Below are 7866 nucleotides of genomic sequence, written 5' to 3' on the forward strand. Positions count from 1 at the left end.
CCAAGGTTTTTCCCACGCTTGCCCAGAGCTGATAAACAGCTTTGACGTTCCTGAAACAGCAGCAGCTGAGTTGCCAGCTCTACATCACGGCCCATATCATGCTGAAGGAGAGGGTTGGGTTTCACCCTCTGCACTAAAATTATCCTTCAGGCCAGGCCAGTGACTCAGTTTTGTTTTCCATGGAGATTGCGTGCCCGCTCCCATCACCTCTGCCACTGCCATCCTGGCCTGTCTGGCAGGGTTTGCCTCCTGCCCCAGTCCAGCAGTCTGTGACAGCCCCGGTGTGGCCAGAGAGTGCCCTTCAGCCTGTCCCACTGTCCCATCTTCCGATCTATCAGGGACCTCACTGTCCCCACACACAGGCCAGGTCTTCTCCGCTTTCCTACAGGACTTTTGAAGTTGTGGGAGAAGTCCTTCCTATCTTTCTATTGCTGTGCCATTTTGAAATTATTTATGTGGTTTCTCCTTCTTCTCCTTTTTTTTGTATGTGAGCTGCATTTGTTAATTTGATGGGATGATTTTTCATAAGAATGTTGGGTTTGGGTTTTTTTTACCACAGACTTGGTGCCATGTAGCAGCTCTTGTTTATTGCTGCAATACCTCATAATCAGTGACTTGTATAAAGAAGGACATTCTTGATATTGGCAGCAGTTTGCACTGGCAAGAGCACAGGAGGTGGAAATGCTGAGAGTAATGACAAAGTGACACCAGGGATACCCTTACTGGTGGCCCAAATGATTACCAGCTATGATGACTGTTAAAACTCTGGGCTCTGCAGAGTCTGTAGACACTTAACCCTAGGAAATAGACCACATCTCTCCAAAGGAGATGGGCAACTATGCTGGGCAGCCCACATTGCTTTTGCTTTATTAAAGTGAGATGCTGTACTAAATCCTGTATGCATGACCATAATTCATTCTTGAGAAGTTGCTTCATAGAGAGACAGAAAACAAGATGTCTTCTCCTAGCATTCTACAGAAATGATGTAAAAGTTATTTTCAGAAAATGTTGACTTTTGAAATTTTATTTAGAAAGCTCCAAAGATTTGTCGTGGAACAAACACTGTATCTATAAAGCAATATATAGTTTTAATATAAATTTTGTAGCCTTAGAACTTTTGCTTAAAGTAAATAAATAAATAAGCTTGTCAGAAGAACTAAACTCTGAATAAACCCTCTCAGCTGGCATTCAGCTTTGAAAGAAGCTGCTTCTGTTGTAGACTTGAAGAGGAGCTCTTGCCTAAAGCTGACTACTTTTGCAATCATACAAATTCAGCTAATTAAAGACATTGTCTCTTCCTGCAGACCCAGTCCTGTCAAAGGAATCGGGTTTCTTTTCTTGTGTGTTGGCTCAGTACTCTGCAGATTTCCAAAGAAATATGATGTTTTACTCCAGCACAGGACCTGTTCTGGATCTTTTGTCAAAAGCACTTGCTTGAACACAGAGGAGGCTATGAGCAACAGACAATGTCTCTTACCATGGGAGAAAGCTTACCCAAACTGAAGACGTTTTTCCCTATTTCCAGCCTGCTGGGACATCCTAGATGGGGAATCTCATTCAGGAATCTCTAAAGTTCATGCTTCATGTAGGTGAGCAGGTAGAAAAACAGCAACAATAGAGCAAGGTGAAAAAAAGAAATTATGAAAATAAAGTATACCAAGAGAGTGGTAGCCCAAAAAAAGCAGTCAGCCACACTCCAAAGAAAAGTGGAGGAGAGAGAGAAGAAAGGAAGATGGAGAACCATGTTTGCCTGCCCCTTCTCAGCCTGTTTTATGAATTTACAGAAAGGATATTAATTATGGGGGACCAAATCCATATTCAAAGGTTACTAAACATCAGCATTTCTTTTTGGGCAATACAAATCCCTGGCAGACCTCACCAATCTGACAGAGCACTCATGGGGTTTGCTCACACAGATGCTGCTCACTCAGGGGCTGATGGCCCTGTAGGGACCAGGGCATGCCTTTTGGGTGCCCTGCAAAAGGAAGGAGGCCTTGGATGGATTTGACCTTTCACACTTGCTTCAGGGAAGTATGAAACATTTACACCTCCTACTGAAGTGAATAGATTAGGCATGAAATAATCTCTAGCTGGTGGAAATAAACAGTCGGCGCTTATGATTCTGTTCTTTCAATTCCAAGAAAAGTTTTCTTAACAGAGTTGCTGAATTTGGACATTGAAAGTGCCCAACTCCCATTTAATTTCCACCTTGTGCTAGCTCACGCTGCCAAGATGATATTGCCCTTATTTGTTCCAACAGTCTCACTCTTACAGATGTGGATGAAAATGTCTGATAGTCCCCGTGGGAAACATTAGGAGTAATAATCAGAGGGTGAAGTCCAGGATGAAGTGATGTAAGACAAGTTCCCATACACCTGCTGCCTCTCCCATCACTGAGCTGCCTGAGCTGGACTTGTGAAACACGCAATGGCAAAAGCTAAGCCACAAGAAGCAAAGCATTATTGTGCTTCAAAGACTGGGGGTCAATGTTGCCCATATTAGAGCAGCTCTAGCATGATGTCAGATGTGTTGCTCACTAACAAAATCTGTTCCTCCAGAAGATCTTTTAAAACAGCAGAATAAAATATTGGATATTGCCTCAATGGCCCTGTCAGCCAAAAGCACCAGGCAAGGGCAGCCAAGCACAATACAGCATTTAAACTTTCTCCTTTATTTCTAGAGCAGCTCCCTGAAACATGGCTGGCAAAGGGCTGTAGAGGAGGGAGACATAAGTGGTGTGTGTTTGGTCAGGTGCCTTGAGCACTGCACTGAACTTTGGGCACCTGAACCCGAGGGTGTGAGCAGGATCACAGCACTCCAGTGCTGTAAACAGCACTTGCTTTGTACTGAAAACCCTCACACTAAAGTGCCCTGCTATGTAACAGCAGCCCATAGGGAAATGTTTGGGATGAGATCTAAACCTCACATCAGGCCATCAATGGCCATAGTTAAAAAATAAATAAAAGAAAAAAGCCAAGTCTCACTTGCACTTCTGAAAAAAATTCCACCTATGGCAGCCAAAAGATGTAAATATTTTTGTATTTTGATGTGGAACTCAGTGCCAATTATATAGGAAGTTGTTACTTCCAGTCTGAATTATTGCTAGATACAGCACAGGATGGCAATGCAAATAGTACAGCCAGAGCTTATTGGGTCAGGGTGTGCTAGTTCAGCATCCATTTGAGTGTGGCCACTTTCACAACACCCTGAGACAGCTCCAGGCTAAGGGATAACAGGTTTTAGACATCTTCTGGGAGTTGTTGACCAACCTGTGAGTTAACAATACAGATCTTGGACACATACCTACCTGCCTAGAGAACAGCCTGTACTGGTGCTGAGATCAGGAAGGAATTTTCCTGTGGGACAGATTGGCACACTTTTCCATGCCTTTTTGGCCTTCCTCTGCAGCATCAAGCATGACCATTGGTCAGGGCTTCTAGAGTTCCTCTTGGCCACATTGCTGCCTGCTGCTCATGCCCCATGAAGGTGACCCTCATGCCCCACATCTGGGGAAAACAAATTTTCCAGGCTCTGAGGGTGGCCCCCAGGGGTTGCTTCTTGTCCTGTGTGTAATTGAGCAAAGCCCCTTGCCAGGGCTCCTCTGGGCCTTTCCAATTCTGTTCTTTCCTGCTGCACTTATGCTTCCAAGGAACCACACATGCCCTGGACTCTATTTAGCCCACTGTAAACCTGGAGTGGGAGTGAGCTCTGCTCTTCCCTTGGCTCCATTTCTCCAGGGGCTCTTGCTTGTGCAGAACAGCCTTTGCTTGGAAGGGTTCCAGGCTTGCAGCCCCATGGGGAGCTGCCACTTTTCAGCATTCCATGTGGGGAACACAAGCACCAGGCAGGCACAGGAGTGCTTTTCATGCATCACTACTCAACAAACACAGCAGAGAAAGTTTTGAAAGGCAAACAGTGTGGTTTGTGTCTTATCAAGGTGTGTCATAATTTGGAAAATACCAAGCATTTTGGAAAATATCAAGGTGTCCTATCAAGGTGTTTCATCATTTGGGAAATACCAATACCACACTTTTCTGTGCGACTGTCACCAATCCTTATTCTCCCTTTTCAGGAAACAGGAACTGCTTGGCCTAAATTCATAAACTCAAATTATTTCAACTTTTACTCCCAAAGTAATACATGACATTGTTATTGTTCTTCCTCCTCAAAGGCAAAAAATCAAAATAATTTTAAAACAGAGTAAAAAATAAAAATAAAATAGGAATGTTTGGAGGTTGGATTTTTTAAATGCCAAAATAAAAAATACAAATTCATACATAAAAAACACATTACCAAACAGAGAAAATCACATTCTTAAAACTTCTGGTTTTTTGGGTTTTTTTCCTAGAAAGAGTCTTCTTTGTGCATCAGTCAGTTATCAACTTTCCTGTTTCTGGTAAAGGTTAGCAATTTCAGATAATTTTCAGCATTTTTTTCAATATCAGCTACATATTTTCAAGACTTGTATTATCTGTGGTTTGACCCAGTGTCTGGGTCTCTGATTTGAAGGAAACTGGGTTCACCTGGCACCACTTCTTTTGGTTCCAGGCAGTTCCATTGTTTGGGTTATTTTATATGGCAGGGTTCAGGAAGGATGTGTGGTCAAACAAAATATGTCCTGTGACGGAATGGTGTGTATAGACCGTCTTGTTCACTCTCTCCAGAGAGAGCTTGGGTGAAGGGCACTCACCAGGAAGATAAACAGCCCATAATTCAGAATATTCCAAGAAACTCTGTGGGCAAATTTGCCTGGAGAGGTGGAGATCATAGCAACTGTGTTGGATACAAACTGTGCCATTAACTCCTTGCCACGAGAGACAAGTGAGTGAGACAGAAATCTGTTCTCTCCACACAGTCACACCATCAAATGGCTCTCCACAAGATGTAGTGGATTTACAAAATTCTGTCTTCAGTTTTGCCAGACTTCAAGTGATATTTTTTCAAGCTAAACTGAGGATTGCATTAACCTGCTTCTGGCTACACCTGCACATTGTGATAATGCTTGTGAACATCTGCCCTGAAAGAGAGTCAGAAACTTAACTTAAAATTCTTTATATCCTTTCTGTTGGAAGCAGCTTTTTAGCCATTCCCACACATGACCTTCACATCCTTGTTAAATTTTGGGACTCACAGTAGTCAAGATGACTCTGCACCAGTGCTAAATACAGCAGGGCAATCATCCCTTTTGACCAGCTGGTTGTGGTGTATTTGGTGCATCCCAAGATGGGTTTGCCACTGCTGACTTGTATTGAGCCTGCTGTCAGCCTGCAGGCCAAGATCCTTTCCTGTGGGGCTGCTCTCCAGCCATGACACTCCCAGTTCATACTTGTGGAAAGTATTTCTTCATGCCATCATTTGTTCTTGTTGTTTCCTGCCACTGATGATTGCTCAGTGCTCCAATCTATCCAGATCCCTGTGCAAGGCCTCTTGTCCCTTAAGAGAGTCAACAGCACATTCCAGTTTAGCACCATCAGCAAACTTCCAACTCCAGTCTCCAGATCACTGGTAAATATATTGAACAGAACTGTCCCTAGAATTGAGCCCTGAGGAACAATGCTGGTGACTGACCTACAGCCTTCTGTGAAGGACACTGCATCATCTAATCTTTTAGAAAGCTGAAAGCCTAAACTTTCTGTGAGTTTATGCAAGTATGTAGTCAAGATCAGTGGGAGATAAACTCAGAGAGTCCACTTCTTTGTTTGCTGACAGACAATGAAAGATTAGTCTCACCCTTTGCACAGTGTCAGATAACAGAAATAAAGCATTCAGCTTCAGATCAGACTTTCAGCCACATTATTCTGGCAAGTATGACAGGAAAGCAGACATCCCAGTGCACAGTTCAAGATTGATATTGCAATGTTCTGTAGCACGGATATCAACAGCTCTGTAATCTGCAGCTGGGCATGAGGGAGCATCATGACAGAGTCTAACAAATATCTTTGGTTCCAGTCTGGTATGACAATGATTTGGACTCCATATTTGTTCATTGTTCATTGCATTTTTTTAATCCTTCTTGTGAAATTTTTTAATGAAAGACTGGAAAACTCGATAAAGGAAAATTAGTGTCTGTAATTGATTCAGCTCTCGGAAGAGCAGAGGCCAGTTCACTCTATTGCTCCTAGTATTTTATTTCAAGTTATCTGCAGTAGCTGCAGGGCTCAGCTGCCACTCAGTGAAGTTTAAGCTTATACTTTTCTGCCAAAAGTCTTTCCTCCTCTATCCACCCTATGGCTGGCCTCTGCTCCAAGCTCTCTCACGCCACTTTGTTTTTCCAATTACTTCATCATGATGCTTCCATTTTTTGAACTTACTGATATATTATAAATATTTCCTCTTTGGTACTAAGATGCTTGATCTCTTTTCAGATGTAAATTGAGAACACTTCAGCCCTCACTCTTAATGGCATATTATATTCAGTTTTATGTCATGTATTTATGTATAATAGAAGGATAACATATAAAATTGCCAAGTCATAAAAACACTGGTTACTGTTGCTGTGGTTATTTATTCTTCATTTTACACGCAATGGTTATAACACCATCTTTGGAACTTTCCATCACTTCTATAATCATCATATTAAGCTTTTTCAGTCTTATTATTCTTCCCCTGTTCCTATACCTCAAACCCTTTGTTTCAGTCTAACATTAAAAAAGGTTGATGTCTACTCATGAAACTCATTGATATTTTGATGTTCCTTTGTGGCAAACCCTGACAAGTTTATCTGAAAGTGTGATGCTCTTTACCACTGCATAAACCGTTAAAATCCATTTATTACAAAAAGCTTTTCATTTGAACTCCTGCTATCCTGGTAGGGGCCTTCCTAAGTTAAACATGGCCTCTCCAAGAAAGAAGCTTTTCCAGATGGTGTGAGCTCATTTTTGTTCTGCATTTAGCTTTAGTGTTATTTCCACAGGATCTAAAGATGGGCTGAAGTTAAAAAGCAAGTGGAAGGCTAAATCTCCAGGGAGATGGAAAAGAGTGCTTTCATGAGATCTATAAATCTTCTCAACATATTCTAAAATTACAGATAGCTGTCTTGGCCAGATTTGATGCTAGCAGTCAAGAAACTAAGCACTAATTTTATATTTTTAAACTGTCTTAGAATAGGTTTACGTTTGAATTGGAATCTGGGTGGCTCATTGCAATCAGGAGGCTCAAAAGACCTTGCTCCAGATCTTTGTGCAGTGCAAAACTGTGTCAGCCTACAGCGTCCAGTGGAGCTACTCTGGCTGGCATCAAGCAAGTCAGTGACTCTTGCATGCTACTTTCTGTATGTGAAATCCAGGAAAGCAACCCTCCTGGAGCTGGGCAGCTCCAAGGGCCGTATCAGAGAACTCCATGGCTCAGCCTGGCTCAGTCTTGTTTCCATTTCCACTGACCTCAGCAGCAGAGTGATGGTGAACTACCTGTGAAACAAAATATGAATCCGTCAGCTTTGCTGCTCTGTCCGTGCAAGTCCCCCAGGAGACAGGTGACATGATATGAGGGAAGTGACCTCACGGTTCTGAGTGTGACACTGGCTCCTCTCTGGCATGATGAAGGCAGGATATTTTCACGTCAGCGACTCACGAGCACACCCCTGAATTGACTGTCATTTCCCTGTCACCCTGCGAGGCGCAGCGGACGCCAGCCAGCGCGGTCTGCGCTTGCATAAACACACACCGTCAAAGGCCTGGAAGTCACACGCTGGCACGGCGCACAGGCAGCGCTCCTGCTCTTGTAATTAATGAACTCCTGGCAGGAGGCTGCTGGGATCTCAGCAGCCCCCAAAGAGCACAGGCCAGACTGCTCAGGGGTGGCACTGGCTGAGATTAAAGACTTGGCCCCAGCGAAAAAGAAAGCGGAAGCAAACAGCAGCCTTCTGCC

Source organism: Ammospiza caudacuta, chromosome 1 (genome assembly GCF_027887145.1).
Source record: "Ammospiza caudacuta isolate bAmmCau1 chromosome 1, bAmmCau1.pri, whole genome shotgun sequence".
In the NCBI taxonomy this organism is placed as follows: Eukaryota; Metazoa; Chordata; class Aves; order Passeriformes; family Passerellidae; genus Ammospiza; species Ammospiza caudacuta.